Below are 14,521 nucleotides of genomic sequence, written 5' to 3' on the forward strand. Positions count from 1 at the left end.
TGATGAATTTGTAATCTTATCCATAGAATGCCAACAGAGATCTGGGAGCTAGATGCAATAAGTAAACAAGTCTGAGCAGGAGTGAGCCCACTGTTAATCTCACTTGGAAAACTTGCCTAATGTTAGGCAGGACCATTCTTGAAAGCCCACATGTGGGAGAAAGGTAGGTGTGGATATACTATTATATAATATACAAATATAACTAAGTTATTCAACTGTACAGTCTCTGCAGTTAAACAATAATACAGATAATCTCACCCAGGATTTTTTGTAATAACTGGAAGGAAACTGACAGAAAAGTTGAAGTTGCTCTTTGCATAGTCAGTCTCCAGGGCCACACAAAGTGAGCCTTCTCTTGTGCCTTTCTCTTAGCTCTTTGTGTTACTGGAACTCAGCCAGAATGCTTAGCTAAACCACTCACCTGCATTAAGAAGCAAAGACCTAGAAAAATGAATTCTTTTTTCCATTTTGGCCAAAACTGGCAAGAGAGAAAGTCTTAATCATTGTCTGCCTTGCCCACTAGCAGAATTGCAATTTATAGAAAGGATGAAACAAAAGCCAGTAAATATGCATATGTAAATTTAGCTGGGAGCCCCAGTTACAGGAATGAGAGATAAGTGTTCTGGCACCAGGGCTCTTGTGGTAACCATTTTCATTCCCATCATAGTATCTCCTGCAGGCATCCTAGTTCCTAGAGCCCCTGTTAGAACTATCAATCACTTAGCATTCAAATACTCAGCAGCCAAGCTACTCAATAAAGCATCCCATTCCCTGCCGGAGTCATTTTTCAGAAATTGATATGTTTTATTAAAGACACTTTTGAGGTCCTAAAAACAAAGGCTATATACCCTACCAGGGACCATCTTTGTCACATTGTAGAGACATGCTGTGAATGGAGACAACCTAGGAAAAAGCAATGTAAAAAGAGAAATATCTCCAGTGATAGTTTAAGCTTTGGCTGAAGCTGGCTTTAATTCAGAGGTTGTCAACCTTGGCACTATTGAGATTTGACTGGATAATTTTTTTGTTGGGATATAGTATCTTTGCTTGTCAAGATTTAGCAGCATTCCTGTTATCTTTCCACTAGGTGACAGTAGTAGATTCTCAATGGTGGTAGTCAAAACCATCTTCAGAAAATATTTTGATCCACTTGATGAACTTATGGAATTACCTTGGCAAAAACATTGAGCTTTTATATCTAACTTACTGTTTATAGGAAATATAGAGGATAGAAGAACAAGTTAAATGACACTGTAACTGGGAGTTCCAAGTCAGAGCCCCAACTCAGGATTCCAACATGAAAGGTTTGGCCACTTACCCCAATACACAGTTACAGAGAAAAGGAGTGGTGAAAGGCAGAGAATGATTTATTACAAGCCGGCACTGGTGGCTCACGCCTGTAATCCTAGCCTCTCAGGAGGCTGAGATCTGAGGATCGTGGTTCAAAGCCAGCAGTTCAAAGCCAGCCTGGGCAAGAAAAGCTGTGAAACTCTTATCTCCAATAAACAACCAGAAAACTGGAAGTGGCATTGTGGCTCAAGTGGTAGTGCACTAGCCTTGAACTGAAGAGCTGAGGGACAGCGCCCAGGCCCAGAGTTCAAGCTCCACGACCGACAAAAAAAAAAAAAAAAAAGATTTATTGCATGGCAGGGTAATACCCTTGGATGGGGCAAAGTAAACATTTTGCCTGCATTCAAGATGCATATTGGAGCTTTAAGTTTAAACAGAGGAAAAAATTGGAGCAAACAACTGGGCAATGTGTGGGCTGTTGATCATTATCTCAGTTCTGGTTCTGTAGGAATTCAGATGACGTTTTTATCCCTGTCACCACTTGTGGGGAGCAGTCTGGTTTGCAGGAAGACTTCTGTCCCAGGATGCAGTCTTATCTTCTAAGTAACTGTCTTCTTTTGGGTGGAGTGGTCTATCCTAGGATACATTGCTGATTCCTTTCCTTGAAGGTAGTTTTGTTCCTTTGTCTTAAAGATGTTATTCATCAGCCCTGCCCTTCCTAGAACTCAAGGTGATTGCAAGAGACTCAGAGTAAAGGAGATCAATGTAATCTGGAGGCAGGAATACTAAGATTTCCTCCTGCTTTTAAATTAGTCCTAGGAAGGAGTCAGTGCTTTTTAGCAAAAGCAGTTCCAAAGTATCTGTAATAGCACCACTACAAAAAATGTTCTCAAGAGTCTTTGTAAGACAGTTAGTTATCTGGGAGTTTTGAAAAGTCAGACTCAGTTAAGCTTTTAATTTTTGTTCCAGTCCTGGGGCCTGTGCCCTCCCTCGGCTTTTTCACTCACAGCTGGTCCTCTACCACTCAAGCCATACCTCCAGTGGCTCAATTCCGATTTAAAGAGGACTTATAACCAAGTTCAATACATTACTTTCAATTACATCTGGTTTTAAAAATCTACCCTATGAACTCAGAGATCCAATATGTTTTGTTTGTATTTTCTCATAGCTGTTTTATGGATTAATGTTTCAGTCTGGAAGTTAGTTACGTGTATCTTTTTTTCCTTTGTCACTGTTGCTAAATGTTAATCAATTTTATGGGCTTATTTTCTTCAAAAAATAATTTTGCACTGATTCATTGTTTTAAATTATTTTTCTGTTTTCACTTTATTGATGTCTGGTCTTTATTGTTTCCTTGCTTCTTTTTGTTTGAGTTTATTCTTCTAATTTATACTATTCTTCTAATTTATACAAGTGAAGATTAAGGTCAAAATAGTTCATCTTCTTTTGTGAATTAAGTATTTGATGTGAAGCATCTCTCTCTTAATACATTAGTACCAGCAGCCCAAATGTGTTTTGTTTGTTTTTTGTTGGTCGTGGGGCTTGACCTCTGGGCCTGGGCAAACGCTCTACCACTTGAGCCACAGTGCCACTTCCAGTTTTCTGTTGGTTAATTGGAGATAAGGGTGTCATGGACTTTCCTGCCCAGACTCCTTCAAAATGTGGTCTTCAGATCTCAGCCTCCAGTGTAGCTAGGATTATAGGCCTGACCTGAGCCATTCTTATATTGTGTAGTTCCATTTATTAAGCATGTGCAAGTTTTGATCTTAGCACCACAAATAAACTCAAAAATAAGAAAAAACGAGTTCATGATGGTGAAATTATAACAATGGTTACTTTTTGGAGGAGTTTTGGTGGGAAAGGTCAGAAAGAATATTTTGAACTTGTTTTTGACAGTAGAGAACTAGAAATCACTGGCATCTGGCACATGACAGCTGGTGATATTGCTTGCAAGCACTAGTCACAATGTATAGCAGGCCTACCCTCAGTTCTGCTTTTCATAATTCCTGAAGATGAATGGAGCATATTTTTAGGCAGAACCCTAATTGCAAGAGAGTTTAGAATATGTAGTTTTCACTGGTGACAGGTAAAGGTCAATGTTACTCAAAATAATGAAGGCCTTGATGGGTGAAGTGCAGATTGAATAACAGCCTTTATTTCAGGAGGGGAAAAACTTTTCTCTTGCTTTTTTTTTTTTTTTGCCTGTCCTGGGGCTTAAACTCAGCTTGAGTGCTGTCTCTGAGACTCTTTAGTGCTCTACCACTTGAGCCACAGCACCACTTCCCGCTTTTTCTGAGTAGTTTATTTTTTTGGGGGGGGGTCCGGTCATGGGGCCTGAACTCTGGGCCTGGGCACTGTCCCTCAGCTCTTCAGCTCAAGGCTAGTGTTCTAACCACTTGAGCCACAATGCCACTTCTTTTTTTTTCTTTTTGCTTATGTGGTGCTGAGGAATCGAACCCAGGTCCTCAGGAATGCAAGGCAAGCGCTCTACCACTGAGCCACCTTCCCAGCCCTAAGTAGTTTATTGGAGATAATGGACTTTTCTGCCCAGGCTGATTTGAACTATGAGCCTCATAAATAAGCCTCCTGAGTAGCTAGGATTATAGGTGTGAGCCCACTGGTGCCCAGTTCCTTTTGTTTTTGAAATGTTTGGTGATTCTTAGTTTTCCATTTCTCTCTTTCAATCTCAGAAATTGTAGCCAGCACTTGAATTTAATATTGTTGTATGTTAGATTTATAAGAATTACTATAGATATTTTTTAAATTCGATCCTTAAAAGTAGGTAAATTATTTGTAAAGAGTTTGGTCCTTTGAAACCTTATTTTTAAGCTATTGAGAGGAACCAGAACAATCTTTGATCAAAGACTAATTTAGTCCCACTATCTTTGAGTACTCAACCTAATTTCTTGTATGACGTTTCTTTAGGAAACTTGACCTATTGCCAACCCTGTTTAAATATTGTTAAGACATTCCGTCGGCTCCTTTTCAGTGGTTCTTTACTTGGACTTAAAAAGTTTTCTCACTAATTTGTGCTGATCAGTTCTCTGATGAAGATTTGAAAGTAACCTTCTCTATTTTTCCAGGACTGCCTCTACAGCTCTCTCCTGGGCAATTATTAAAGCATGTCTTATCTTTTTCTTTCAGGGATCACTAAACTGTTACCAGGCTTATGTCTAGTGTCAGGAAGCTATTGTTTTGTATACTTTATTAGTTTTATAAGATGAAAAAGTAAATCCATTGCTTAGTTACAGGGACTTCTTTGTTACATTTTTCTTTGTCTAAATACATTTTTTAATTCATTTCTTTTTGGACTCATGTTTAGGAGGCAGGTGCTTTACCAGGTGATGCCTGGCCCAGCCCCCCCATTTTTTTTAACTATTTATTTTTTCAGGTAGGGCCTTGTATTTTCACTGACGGTAGCCTCAGACTATGATCCTCCTACCTAGGGTCTCCCATATAGCTGGTATCACCATTCCTGGCTTGTTGATTTAGATAAGGTCTTGTTAACTTTCTGTCTGTGCTAACGGAACCATTGCATTATCTCTCCTTCCCAAGTAGCTGAGATTATAGTCATGAACCTTGAGCCCAGATTCCAAGTAAGTTTTAGAAGAATGATTTGTTGTTTTATTTTTAAGTGTCAATAGAACATTTAAAAGGACACTTATCTGTTGAAAAATTTAAAAATAGCTTTTGTATGTGTGTGTGCAATAGAGAATGAAATTCTTCTCATTTCTTCTGAAATAATAGCCTTTGTAGCCCTAGTAAGGTCACATTGTGAGATTTTATTGTATGTATGTATGTATATATATATATATATATATCTTACAAATGTTGTTTAATAGGAATGAAAGATACATGCAATCATATGTACCCAACCTCAAAGTGTAGTATATACAGGAGTTAAACGCCATGGTTAAACCCATTGAACAAATAACAGATTAACAAAATGAATATCTGGAAGCTGAAATATGTTTTGAATGGGGGAGAGGGGCTAGTGAGGGGAAGTGATGAATGGAAAAGGGAATACTCAATATACGTATGTGAGAAAGGAAGTGGAGGAGGTGGCACTGTGGCTCAAAGTAGTAGACCACTAATTGAGTAAAAAAGCTCAGGGACAGCACCCAGGCCCTAAATTAAAGCCTCCAAAACCACCAAAAAAGAAAAACAAGTCGAAAATGATACAACTGGTTGGGAAGGGGTTGGTGGGAAAGAGAGAGATAACAAGGAAAGATTGACTCTGATGAAGATGCACTGTATACACAAATGGACAAATTACATTATAACGTCCTTGTCAAGACAACCATTTGTAGATAAAACATAAAATATGTAGTAACCCTTAATAATTATATATAGATAGATACATATACACAGGTGTGTGTGTGTGTGTGTGTGTGTGTGTGTATGATGGTAACATCAAGGACTGAAACCTAAGCCATTACATATTCTAGGCTGGGCAGGCACTGTACCACTGACCTATATCCTTAGCCTCTATATATCTTAAATTTCTTAACTTTGAACTGTGGATCTATTGTAGATTTATATAAAGTCTCCTGATATTTTGTTTGGTTGGGATTTGAACTCAGAGCCTCGTGCTTATTAGTAGATGTTCTTCCATTTGAGCCATGATCCAGCCTCTTCTGCTTTAGTTATTGTTTAGACAGTGTCTCTGCATCTGAAGACTTGTTATTAGGTCAATTATTAGATATTAGTTCTAATAATACCTTTATCTCCTGTGTAGCTGTAGTTACAGCCATGCCTGAAATGTTTGTTGAGATGATATCTAACTTTTGCCCAGCTTGGCCTTGAACCATGATCCTTCTGGTCCTTGCCTGCCATTTAGCTGTGGTTACAAGCATAATCCACCAAACTGACTTAAAAAGTATTATTAACCTTCTGATTATTCAAAGGATCACTCTTACAAATTCTTTAATTATGGTGTAGCTCTTGAGAATATAATGCAAGATGTTAGGCACTTAATTCCCCATACTATTTTAGGACAAGGAAGTGGCACTGTGGCTCAAGCGGTAGAGTGCGCGCCTTTAGCTGAAGAGTGCAGGGACAGCACCCAAGCCCAGAGTTCAAGTCCCACGACCGACCAAAAAAAAAAATTTTATATATATATATATTTTAGGACATTTTCCATTTAACTTCACTTTTAAAAATATGAAATAAAAACTGGGCATAGTAGTACATGCCTGAAATCCCAGCACTTGGCAAGCCAGCTTGTGCTACATAGTAGTAAGACCTTGTTTTTTAAAAAAAAAAGGAAAGGAAATAAAACTAAACATCTTGCAACTACTGCTTGAAATAATAGTTGGCAGACTCATACTTAGATTTCTTTGGTTCCTATTTCTTACCAGTTAAGAAATAACCAAATTAATGTATTTAAACGAACCAGATTAAGAAATCTGTGTTTTTAAGGCCAAACGTTATTTGCTTAACTTTTTCCTTTTTCATTTTGCTTTGCAGTACTAGCAATTGAACCCAGAGTCTTGGGCATACTCTGCAAGCATTTAACTATTTTACTTAGGTTTTATAAGCAGATATTTACATTTTATCTTAACGTTTTGTTCAATAAAGAGTAAGACTAATATGTCAATAGTAGGTGTTATCACTATTTCTGTTAGTTCTATAATCCAAGCTCAGTTAGAAGGGTCCAGGACTTTTAATTGGAAACTCCTAGTGGGAAAACCTGAAAGTCTTTGGGACCAGAGATGAGTTAATTCCAAAGCACCTTTGACTAGTGTTCATTCAGAACCTGAATATTTTCTAAGCTGTATACAAAGCCGTGTACACTCTCTTCTCACTTCAGAGAATCCTACCAACTCCATCCACCTCAGCCTGGCAGCTATCAACCTACTCAGCTTTTCACCCAATTTCTCATCCCCAAACCTTCATTCTATAGCTTGGAGACATTTTATAAGTATAAGATAATTTTAAAATGCTTCTCCAGTCCTTAAAGAGATATAACACATCCTGACCAATAATGTCAAAAGAAGGAAACACATTCTTTCCAAATGAAATAATAATATCTAGTTTGCACTTAAAGTGATTAAGCCATTTTACTTAGCATTTTTGGTGTGTTTTTCTCTGTTCCTCATAATTTCCCTTTATGGCTGCAAATGTTGGTCTGACTTTCAACACATACCATGTTAAATATGCATTAAATTATTCTGTTAAAATTAAGTAAGTACCCCAAATCTTCCTTACTTCTCTGTATCTCCAGTAAGTTTATAGTACTTGTACATTTATTTACTTGCTGGATTAACTGCATGAATAGACCAGTCTGTTATTACTGTCAACATGCCTTTGTTGGAAACCTTTATTTACATTTTTAAATAAGATGAGCAAGCCAGTTTTGTCAGTTGCTAAAAACATGAATAAATTCAAGCCTTGAGAGGGAAAAGGTGATAGAAAAATATTTTTTTATCTTTAAGAATTTTTTTTTTTGCCCAGGAATTCATTGCTTTGCATGTATTCTTGTGACCTTACACAATTGAGGGAGGAAGAAAAAAAAAAGAGGTTGTGACTATGTGGTGTGTATCTAAAGGTGCATGTTAGCCTAGGGAGAGGAGGACAAATAAGCAAGCTGGTTTGACCAGAAACAGAACTGCCTGTGACAGATTAAGAGACAAGCAAGGCTTGGAATCTGAGAGCAAGCAGAGTGGAAATTTACAGCTGCTTGATGTGAGTTTCAAGTGATCATTTTCTGCTAACGTTTTTCCCGGGTAACTGTTCCTCTTCAAAGAGAGGCAGAAAGTAAAGACAGAATTGTGCAAACTCTTTTTCTCTGTGCCAGTAATGGGAGGCTCCCTCTAATAAATGGACGATAAAGGCTACTTATCTAAAGTGCTTTGAGCGCAAGAAAGAGCTGTCTTCAGCACTGCACTGAGCGTCTACTTTTTGCTGCTTACATGAGCTTGGTCATTTCCTTACCATTTGGTGAGTATCTATACCCATTTCAGCTGTAGAAAAGTAATTAATATGGCACAATTCAGTATTAATTGAGGGTCTGTTGTTGCTACTTATATATTTATTTGAAATGAAACTGTTACCTTGTTTCTTTGTGCATGATGAACTGCTTGCTGTTACTATGGGAGGTTTGAAAAAACAACTACAAAACAATACTTCTCTGTTGCCTGAGGCACTTGAACCAGAACCAACTATTCCATATCCATGGAATATCTTATTTTGGAAATGGGTTTTTATTTATAAAAAGTTTCCAGAAATGAAGCAATGGTCAAATACTAATTTTTGTGTTTCTCTTTCAATTGGATGGAAATTTAAAAGTTATCTTTTCTGTACATTGTCAGTTAATTTAAAGCTATCATTGTGATGCTTAGTTTTATGTTATTATAACATATAATTCCATTGTAATTTAAACTAAAAAATTGCTACCAATAATTAAAAGGATCTGTAATTTAAATGTTGAATACTGTGAGAGCCAATAAAACTTGATTTTTCCAAAGTTCTGTAAGGAAATAAAAATTATAATTTGCTTAGAAAATTTACCATTTGATATAAAATGAATGCATATAGATTTGTAAGGTAAGGAATAAAGGGGTTATTTTGTTGCTGATAACCAGCTCTCAAAATCACAGCTTTCTGTTGAAGAACTATTATAACTAGATGTGTGTGCTTGTGTGTGTAAGTATGCAGAAAAGCAGAGAAAAGAAAAATAACTTCTTAAAATACCATTCATATTCCAATAAATTTGTATATCTTTATATATGACATTGTATGGTCTATACATATATATTCTAAATATATATTGATATATATTTACAGGGCATAGATAAGAAGCACATAATCTTACTTTTGTAGGGGGAAGGAAATATGTATTGTTAATTACTAAATTGAACAATTCATAAAGATACCCATTCTGAGCAAGTTTCTGCTCTATCCTGTGCTAGCCTTAAGAAATAAACATTATTGATTCAAGTGAGCTGTCTAAGTCAGCAAAAGAAAACTGAAGTGAAAACTTCAGGGTATCAGTGAATACACACATTAAGAAGTATACTTATACACAACATGACTGTACTTTCTCTGAAATTTCCTCTACGTGTATAGAAGCCTGTAGAACAGGTTTTGTTAATGGCGTTTTGTGGGCTTTTTCTTTTCTGCCTGCCTGTTGACCTATGTATATGAAGCAGATCAGCAGGTCTCTAGACTTTTCCTGAACACATTCTTAACTTCAAGACAAATTTACCTTACATAATTTCCCACTCAGTCCTTAGATGTATAGAAAATTTAAATTTCAGCTTGGCAATCTTCAGAAAAAAATATTTTTAATTAACAATGGCACCATTTCTTAATCCCACAAGAATATAAATATAGAATAAGTTATACTTGGTTACAAAATGTATTGCAGTTCATGTATGAGTAGGTGGTTAGGAATTTGGAGTTTATTTTCTTTGAGAAACAATATATCAAGTGGCTGCCAGGCTTTATTGTAGCCTAGGAATATATTTTAGTCATACTATAGAAAACCCATTGTTACTTGAGAAATACTAGAAAATCAAATCTAGTGGTGAATCTAAATATAAGTGCTCTACTATTGAGCTATATTCCCAGGCCAATCAGTTTTTAAAAAATATTTACTTATGTTTATTAAGTAGTTGTGGGGGTTTCAATTTCAGAAGTCAGGTTATGATTTCAATGCATCTTCATCAGTGTCACTCTTTCCATTGTTCTCCATCTTTCCTCATCCCATCAATTTACATGGTTCAATTTTTACATAATGTACACTGAATATAATGACTGTATTTGCTTACCCATCCTTCACCATTTCTGTGCCCTCCTCCCCATTGCCCTCCTCCAGAACATGGTTCAGTTTCCTGGTATTCATTTTGTTAATAGATCATTGGCTGTTCACTTGAATGAATTAAGGCAGATCTGTAGCTGTAACAAATTTGTGTTTGTATGTGTGTGTGTGTGTGTGTGTATGGCTAACCAACACATTCCCTTAATAAGGAAGAATGTGTTAGCATGTCTGTATTGGCATGCCTGTTTGTTAGGGTCATATTTAGTATTGTCTTGGTAATTAAAATAATGAGCTTAAACTGAAATCTTTACTGTCTGCAAATGAGATAATATAGTTTCTAGTTTTGTGACATATAGCTTAAATTGCCAGCATAAATTTCTAACTTGGAATTTCCCATCCAGAATAAGTGAATCAACCATGTATGTCTATAGGATGAGAAATCACTTCAACTAGCTCACTTTCATTCCTACTCTCCCATAGTTAATGTTTTGGTGGTTGACAGTTGATGGGCACTGGTATGATATAATTTTATTTCCCACTATACCAATAAACTTTGTCTTAATACTAATGACTGTCTCTAATCAATTTTAAATGATGGATAATGTGTGTGTGTACTTAGAAGAAATATTGGGAAAACCCTGCATTATGAGCTTCTCTCTCTCTCTCTTTCTCTCTCTCTCTGTCATGCCAATAAGGAGTTCAAACTAAAGTATGTTGTCCTTTTTTTTTTTTTTCATTCAAGGCTGGTACTCTACCACTTTAGCCACAGCTACATTCTTTTTGGTGGTTAATTGGAGATAGAGTCTCATTGACCTTCCTGTCCAGGCTGGCTCTGAACTTGATCCTCAGATCTCAGCCTTCTGAGTAGCTAGGATTACAGGAGCAAACTACCAGCTATGTTAGGTTCTTAGACTACAAATACGTTAGTAGATACTATATCTTCTTAACTTCTTATTCGTTCTGCTTTAAAATTTATTTCAGTATTATTAGGCATTAGAATTACTTTTAAGGGAGATGGGTTCCTCTTTTTTTTTTTTTTTAAAAAAAGAGTTTTTGTTCTGATGTAAAAGTCTGACCAAAACTTCCAGATAAATAAGGATACATACATAAAAAAGGCCTCTTGGGCTGGGAATGTGGCTTAGTGGTACAGTGCTTGTCTATCATGCATGAAGTCCTGGGTTTGGTTCCTGAGTACCACATAAACAGAAAAAGCCAGAAGTGGTAGGTACTGTGGCTCAAGTGGTAGTGTGCTAGCCTTGAGCAAAAGAAGCTCAGGGACAATGCCCAAGCCCTAAGTTCAAGTCCCAGGACTGGCCAAAAAAAAAAGGCCTCTTACAAGTTTATTTCTGTGTAACTTGTACAATTTTAGAAAATATCTCTCCCTCAAACTCTGCTAATAAAGCAAAACTTATAAAAGGAAAGTCATTCTTAATCATTTTGAATGGAGAAAAATGATTATCAGTGAAAAATCATTAATATTTATTATTTTATTATTTTTTACCTGTGTCTTTTGGTTTCCAAACTCAAAATTCAGTTGGGAATTATAATTATATTTATATTTAAGATGTTTCCTTAAAACTGGAAAAATTGAGCCAGGCATGGTGGCTCAATCCTGTAATTCTAGCTTCTTGGGAGGCAGAGATCTGGACATAACAATTGGAGGTCAGACTAGGCATAAAATTTCTAGATATTCCTGTCTCAACTAATGGCTGGGCACTGTAGCGCATGCCTGTCATCCTTAGCAATACAGGGAAGCAAAAATAGGAGCTCACATCCCAGACCACCCTAGACCTAAAACAAGATCTTACCTTGAAAATAACCAGTGCAGAAAATGGCTACAGGCACGGCTTAAGTTGTTGAACACTAGCCTAGCCGGTATGAGACCTTGAGTTCAATTCTTAGAACCACCCAATGAACAGAAAATTTGAAAGAAGATGCTAGGTTTGCACACTTCAGCATATATATTTGCTTTGTAAGAGATTTCATCTTATAACATATATAATGATACACTGTATGATTTATTATTTCTGGGAAAACAATTATTATGATTTGGGTTGAGGGATTTCTTGTATATAGTAAATATAGTACAACTTCAAGATGGACTTTTTTGTTTTAGTATCAGTCCTGGGGCTTGAACTGAGGGCCTGTGTACTGTACTTGACCTTTTTCTCAATGCTAGTGCTCTAGCATTTGAGCCACAAGCTCCACTTTGGGCTTTTTGGGGGTAGTTCATTGGAATCTCCAGAGATTTGAACCATGACTGATCTCAGCCTCCTAAGAAACTAGCATTACAGGTGCAAGCTGCAAGCACCCAGCTAAATTTTGTTTTGTTTTTGTTTTTATGTGTAGTGATAGGTGTGATTTAATTTGTTGGCATGAGAAAAGGGACTTGTGCTTTTAGTTTAAATAAACAAGCTATAAGACAGAATTTTGGAAATGTTCCTGTCTCATTGTTGACTGTAAAATAAATGTATGTGAAGGAAAAGAAAGTTGATTCTTTGCGTTAATTTTCTTGCAGTCACTGAATAATTTGGCTTATATGTTCTTTTTAGATTACCCAAGGAAATGTTGAGGTAGCTCATGACTTCATAGAGAAATTTCCCATTCCTTTAAATTTCCTAGGGAAATCTTTGAAGTGAAAACTATTTTTGGACAGCACAGTGGGAAGTTAAACAGACAGACATTTATTCCCCTTCGAAATATTTTAAGCAGGATAACAAGAGTATTTAATACTCTATGTACCCCCTTTCCAAGCATTCCTCTCCATTTCATTTGCTTGCTTGACTGACTTCGAACCATCCTCAATGGTGCTCACATGTTAGGAATATGAAGTATTTTACTGTATATCTCAGAAAAAGAGGGGCTGGGAAGGTGGCTCAGTGGTAGAGTGCTTGCCTTGCATGCATGAGGCCCTGGGTTCGGTTCCTCAGCACCACATAAGCAAAAAGAAAAAAGCCGGAAGTGGCGCTGTGGCTCAAGTGGTAGGACGGTAGCCTTGAGCTGAAATGCTGAGGGAAAGCACCCAGGCCCAGAGTTCAGGCCCCACGACTGGACCCAAAAAAAAGAAAAAAAAAAAAATGCTGCCAGATTCTACTACAAAATCAACAGAGTCTGAGTTCCCTGGAAGCAGAGTAAATGATCTTTCTTGGCTTTCTCTCTAGAATCTTAGCCAACTATTACTCTTCATGAAACTTCATAGCCAAAGAAATCATATTTGCCTAGTGCTCTGAGAAGGCATGATGATCAGATAATCCACAGTTTGAACTTTAAGAAAAAACAGTTACTTGTTTATTCATTTAAAATACCATATAGAGAAAAGGTTTCCATTATAAAAGCATTTGCTGCATGATCAATTAATGTTATGAAGAAATAGAAAATTTTAATGAAGAAGAAACTTAAATATCCATGAATTATGTTATCCAGAAGCAATCACTATTAACTTAAATTTTTTTCTGTGCATTTTTGTGTGCTTGTAATTTTGTTTGTTCTTCTTTTTTTTTTTTGGGGGGGTCCGGTCATGGGGCCTGAACTCTGGGCTTGAGCACTGTCCCTAAGCTCTTCAGCTCAAGGCTAGTGCTCTACCACTTGAGCCACAGCGCCACTTCCGGCTTTTTTCTTTTTGCTTATGTGGTGCTGAGGAATCGAACCCAGGGCCTCGAGCATGCAAGGCAAGCGCTCTACCACTGAGCCACCTTCCCAGCCCTGTTCTTCATTTTTATGACTTATCATTTGGACACATTTTTATAGGTGCTATAAATAGTTCCATTAAATATCAGAAACAGGTGTGTGACACCCTTTAGGTGTCATTGAAGGAGGAGGAGGGGGAGGAGGAGGAGAAAGAGAGGAAGAAGAAGAAGAAGAAGAAGAAGAAAGAAGAAGAAGAAGAAGAAGAAGAAGAAGAAGAAGAAGAAGAAGAAGAAGAAGAAGAAGAAGAAGAAGAAGAAGAAGAAGAAGAAGAAGAAGAGAAGGAAAAAGAAGAAAAAGAAGAAGAAGTAGTGGAGGATATTGGTTTGAAGCCAATAATAACCAGCAAAAAGCCAGGCTGGAGGCACAGCTCAAATAGGAGAGGACTAGTGGAGTGAGCAAGCAGGCTGAGTATATATCGTGAGGCCCTAAATTCAAACCCCTATATGGGGGGTGGGGGTAGGAAGTTGCCTATTAGTGTGAAGTACTTTTATCTGTATGTATTAACTTGTACAATTTTTTTCAAAAGTTAAGAAAACTTGTGACATATGCTTGTGACATGACTATCACAGTTTTATTCATTACCCTCTTAGAGACATCTAGGCTCTTCTGTATTTTTCACTGTTATAATAAACATTGCAATAAACATTTTCCATATAAATTTATGTAAGTTATAGAAAACTGGGATAACAACAAAAGCCTTATTTAATTTTCCTAGGATAGACTGTCTATAAAGTATATTTACTCCTAAATCGGTATGAACATTTTCACATTCTTGAACTG

The 14,521-nt window shown here is 36.8% G+C and overlaps 1 protein-coding gene across 6 annotated transcripts in view; it reads left to right on the top strand.

Annotated features, from left to right (window-relative positions):
* Cab39l (calcium binding protein 39-like) overlaps positions 1-14,521 on the top strand; it is a 104,979-nt gene that overhangs the window by 30,113 nt on the left and 60,345 nt on the right. The window contains exon 3 of one of the 6 annotated variants that reach the window (XM_013034858.1): positions 8,090-8,232. The exons of 4 other annotated variants lie outside the window; for them this stretch is intronic. The gene's annotated coding sequence lies outside the window, so the exon portion shown is untranslated. Of the gene's footprint in view, positions 1-8,024; positions 8,233-14,521 lie in introns of those variants that run through there. One more of the 6 variants, XM_013034861.1, reaches the window with a different exon arrangement.

Source organism: Dipodomys ordii, unplaced genomic scaffold, assembly GCF_000151885.1.
Source record: "Dipodomys ordii isolate 6190 unplaced genomic scaffold, Dord_2.0 Scaffold197, whole genome shotgun sequence".
Lineage (NCBI taxonomy): Eukaryota > Metazoa > Chordata > Mammalia > Rodentia > Heteromyidae > Dipodomys > Dipodomys ordii.